Source organism: Alexandromys fortis, unplaced genomic scaffold (genome assembly GCF_014885135.2).
Source record: "Alexandromys fortis isolate MF-2015 unplaced genomic scaffold, M_Fortis_MF-2015_v1.1 scaffold_152, whole genome shotgun sequence".
Lineage (NCBI taxonomy): Eukaryota > Metazoa > Chordata > Mammalia > Rodentia > Cricetidae > Alexandromys > Alexandromys fortis.
The window spans coordinates 3,084,426-3,089,592 of NW_026068045.1; the positions used below are offsets into that span (position 1 = coordinate 3,084,426).

At 53.1% G+C, this 5,167-nt stretch overlaps 1 pseudogene; it reads right to left on the minus strand.

Annotated features, from left to right (window-relative positions):
• Positions 1-4,462: 4,462 nt before the first annotated feature.
• LOC126486545 (uncharacterized) lies at positions 4,463-4,614 on the minus strand (annotated as a pseudogene).
• Between the last annotated feature and the right edge of the window lie 553 nt (positions 4,615-5,167).

Genomic DNA, 5,167 nt, shown 5'->3' on the forward strand with positions numbered 1-5,167 from the left:
CCGCGGGCGGGGGGCGGGAGGGGCTTTGGGGAGTGAGGGGCGCGGCGTGCGCCATTTTGGTGCGGAGGGGAGGGTCCCACGCTCCAGCCCGGGACACGCAGGCGTTCGGCGAGGCTGGAGAGCGCCGGGATGCTGTTTCTTTATTTTGGAAGCCTGAGACCGAGAGAATGCTGCTGTCTCAGCCAGAGAACATCTGCGGGGAGGAGCCTGACGCGGGAGAGGCGGTGAAGGAGCCCCTTAGCGCGCTTCCCTCCTCGCCCTGGCTCGTCTCCTGGCCTTTCACCTCCTTAAGTGGCACAGCCCCGCATTGCCTGGGTGTTGCTTTGTGCCTCATTTTCTCTGTCTGGTTGTCAGTCGCTGGGAAGATGGCTCTGCCCTTACCACGCCCCTTGGGTGCTGCGCGCGAGCACACCTTTCTAAGAACGGTCTGTCTGTCTGTCTCTGTGTGTGTCTCTGTCTGTCTCTGTCTCTCTCTCTCTGTGTCTCTCTCTCTCTCTCTGTCTCTCTCTCTCTCTCTCTCTCTGTCTCTCTCTCTCTCTGTCTCTCTCTCTCTCTCTCTCTCTCTCTCTGTCTCTCTCTCTCTCTCTCACACACACACACACACACACACACACCTACACCTCTAAGAACCGTCTTGCCGTCTTTGGAGTACAGGGGAGGCGCCCGCCCTTGTCTGGCCGAGATTGTCTGGACTGGCAGCCAGAAGAAGTGCTCCGAGGAAGAGCACTTGCCCAGGCCTTGAATTCAATCCCTAGTACCGCAGAACTTTAAGTGGTTTTGGTGTGTTTTGTGTTGTTGTTATTTGTTATTTTGAGACGGGGCCCCCCTCTATCTCTGCCAGGCCTGGACGTCTTAGAGATCCGAGTGCTCCACCAGTCCCAACTCGTGCTTAAATTGCTCTTGTTGAGTTTGTTTTTTGTTTGTTTGTTTGATTTAAAAAAAAAAAAAAGAATCATTCTTGTTGGGTCACACGCAGTACTCCTACAGTGGAGTGTGAAGTCAAGGCCTTAATAGAAAGTTACAGCGTTACATAGGAAGACTTGTCTTAAACGCAAAAAGGCAGGGATGAGGGAGCTGGAAGCCCCTGGGCCCTACCCCTCAAAGGATGGTAGTACCCCCCCACCCAAAAGTTTCTAGAAGCCTTCCCAAAGCCAGCACACCCCCTGGTGTGACACACCCCCTGACGGCCACTTTAGGGAACTGTGTGCCTAGAGGCCCTCAGGGTCCAAAGACCAGCTTGAAAAGGGAAGCGCCAGATCATGTCTTCTGGTTCTCCCCAATCTAAGTGTCTCGGAATCTGTCATATTAACACAGAGAACATCTGTCTCACAAGCAGCCAGCTCGTGGTGCTCTTGCAGAGCAAGATAAGGTTGTAATCACAGCTTACACTCCAACTGAGCTAGAGTTCCTGAGACTGAAGCCCCGAGCTGAGCCGCTGCCACCTTTGGAACTGGCTCTGGATCCTCAGGGTGGTGCAGAGCCACCAGGAGCTGGTATGTGGCTGTACCGAGGGTGGCCCCCACCATAGGAGCCACCACAGGCACCCACCACCAACCGTTACCAGCACTGGAATGGGAGGACAAACGGACAAACAGGAGATGTCAGAGGTGTTTCTCTCAGACACACCTCCCCTATGAGCTGGGAATAGTAAGGCAGGTCCCACAGTGAGCATGGGGTTACCTTCATTAATGGAAAGCACTTAGGAGGGGACCCCCAGCAGAGCTTTGTCCAGCCTCTAGGGGAACTAGCTGAATAGACTTGTTTTCTGGATGGGTCACTAAAGCCCCAAGAACTAGTATGACATGCCAAGGTCACCTCTCAATCCGCTAGTCCCATGGAAAGGGTTGGGGAGCAGGAGAGCCATGAAGGAAGGGAGACTTTGCCAGCTGAAGGAACACTAGTTGAAGAGAACCTGGACTGGGCATGGTGGCACATGCCTTTAGTCTCAGCATGTGGGAGGCAGGAGGATCTCTGAGGGAGGCCAGACTGGTACATAGTGAGACCCTTTTTCAAAACGGGGGGAGGGGGGTAGAGAAGCCCAGACAAAGCTATTAACAGAGGTGAATGGAGGACTGTACCAAGGGAGACTGTCCCCTACCTGATGACTTCAGGGCCCCAGCCAGCCAAGTAGGTGAAGAGCCGTGGGCCCAGGGTTGAGTGGAGAGCCACAGTTAGAACCCATGGCTAGTCCGATGGCGAGGACCAGCAATCCCACCACCATGGGCTCAAGACCTGCAGGCACTCCTTTATTGCGTCTGTCTAGGATGGCGAACAGCCCCACAATCAGCATCCAGGTGCCCAGAACCTTGTGATGGTGGTAGGAGGAAATCCATCAAGGACCAGGAAGATGCTCCACCTGCCCGCCCGCCCTCCCTCTTCCCTCCTCCCTCCCTCCCTCCACCTTCCCACTCTTCATGCCACTGCCTCTGTGCTGTCTGCCCAACAGAAGCTAGGGATACCAAGGTAGAACTAACATTATAATGGGCTGGGGTCCCAGAAAACAAGGCAAAGGTTGGGACTCAGTGCCCCTCCACACTCACCTGATCCAAGAAGCCATTGTTCAGGGACAGATAGGGGGAAGGATAGGTGGCAAAAATGGAGGCTGTCTCTTTGGGACCAGTCACTGTCAGGTTCCCACCTGTGTAGTGCTGGAGGGCATCTTCAGGAGAGGGGGGGGGGAGAGAGAGAGAGAGAAAGAGACTCAAGAGTTTCTGTCTGTGTTTATCCCTAACCACTGCGAGGCAGCCCTGCCCACAGCAACTGCCCTGGCGGTGTTCCTCTGTTACCGTGGTAGAGAATGTAGGTCGCTCCTGAGGCACAGAAAGCAGACAACAGTTGCACAAAGCAGTAGATGGGGAGCTTGGCCCAGGGCATGCGTCCTACCAAGCACATGGCCAGAGAGAAGGCTGGGTTTAGGTGGGCTCCTTTGCAATGGAACGGGAAACCCTCTCACAGCAGCAGGCTTTCCCCTGCAACACTCATATCCTTCGTTCAGTTTAAACAATTGGGTCTCAAAAAGATAATGATTCGGGGACTGGAGGGGTGGCTCAGAGATTGAGAGCACTGGCTGCTCGTGAAAAGGACCTTGGGTTCTCAGCACCCACGTGGCAGCTCCAGATGATCTGTGACTCCAGTCCCAGGGGGTCCCATGCCCTCTTCAGGCGCCTCATGCCCTTGCACAGACGCGCATACAGGCAACACATCCAAGCATACATTTCTCTAGGTGTCCCCGGGTTCTGAACCTGAGCAGACCTCCTGGTTCCCCTGCAGCACACTGTGTCTCGGGGCCGGGGCCAGGGCCAGGTGTGCTAACATGGTCTGTACTGAGACAAGCTGCTGAGGTCCTGAGCAGAGATGAGGGCTTTAGGCGTGAGACACAAACTACCAGTGATTATCCTCGGGGCTCTGCTATAGATTTCCGCCTGAGCCAGGTAGGAGGCTGCTGTAAGGAGTCTTAGTTGGGATTTCTGTTGTTGCGACCAAACACCATAACCAAAGCAACTTGGGGAGGAAAGGGTTTGGCTCACATCACGCTTCATTCACTACCAAAGGAAGTCAGAACAGGAACTCAGGCAAAGCGGGAACCTGGAGGCAGCGCTGATGTGGAGGCCATGGAGGGGTGTACTGATTACTGGTTTGCTCCCCATGGCTTGCTCAGCCTGCTTATAGAACTCAGGACCACCAACCCAGGGATGGTTCCATCCACGATGGACTGGGTCCTCCTTCATCATCAATAATTAAGAAAACGCCTTACAGCTGGATCTTATGGAGGTGCTGTCTCAACAGATTTCCTCCTTTCAGATAACCCTAGATTGTGTCAAGGTAACAGAAGACCTGGTGGGAAGTTAGCTAGAAGGAGAGGAACTTGATGAGGTCCAAGGCATATCTCAGTCCCGGGCACTGGCTAAGCTCAGGGAGGTAATGCCCATGCCCTGAGTCATCAAAAGTACCTGCCTTTCCCACCACTCATCCCCACATTCAGGCCCCACCCTACTCACCTGAGACATTGCCTGCCACGTAGATAGCTATTGTAACAGCCAGAGAGCTGGCCAGAAGCATTGTAAGGAAGTTGCCTTTGTCTTCTTCACTGGTGACAGACTGGGCAGCAGAACCCTGAGTGAGGAGCTGGTGGAGAGAGAGGCATTGGGGGGAGGGAGCACCCAGGAGACCAAGGGGAGAGAGAGGGAGACAGAGACAGAGAGCAGCTGCAGGGAACCACCAGGAAAAGTGAACAAATCTGAGAGACTCAGAAAGAAGGAAGTAGGAGAATTGGGGAAAAGTGAGGGATGAGAGGAGGAAAATCAAAAGGGAGAAGGAGCAGTCAGGTGTGTGTGTGTGTGTGTGTGTGTGTGTGTGTGTGTGTGTGTGTTGCCACGCCCTGTCTCGGCACTCACAGGAGGGTGTGCAAGTTCCACACCAGCCAAGGTTACATAGTAAGAAAATAGGTAATTTCTTTTTTCTTTAGGAGACAGCATGAACAGAGTTACCACTATTACAAATTACACAGCTGAGTTTCCCACATTTTGGGACATCTCAGGGTTTAGCACATCCGGAGTGCTTTGCCCTGAGAAAATCACCTTCGTGGTCAAGGCCTTTCCTCTGCCAGGTAAGTATAGAAATAAGAAAACTTTCAAAAGAGTGAAAATAGGCTACGCTGGGAGGTTTGTGGAGGACCCAGCCTAGGATACAAAGCAAGACCTTAAAAACAAGATGAGGGAGTAAAAGAGAAAGGAAGAGATTGAGAGAAGGAAAAGAGAAGTAAGTGGGTTACCAGGGGAAAATGACACCAAGAAGAGCCAGAAACCCTGACCCTCACTTCCCTCAGTTACCCCACTTACCAACAGCACAAATACACCCAGAAACTCTGCTAGGCACTGCCGGACCACGAGGCTCCGGATCTGGAGGTGGCTCCTGATTTCACTCAGAGCACAAGCCATGGTGGGCCCCTGTCTCTGTTCACTGCTCCCTCCGTCTGCTCAGATACACAACTGCTGCACACACAATTAATGCCTGCAGAGGAAGAGATAAGGGAGAGACTTTAAAACCAATTATCTCAGCTTTGAAAGAATAGTTACTGCTGTGACACGTGTAACCTAGAAAAAAAGGCTCTATCTGACATGCAGACACTAGAGTGTAAGAGGCTGGTGAGGCCCTGTCTTTCCGATCA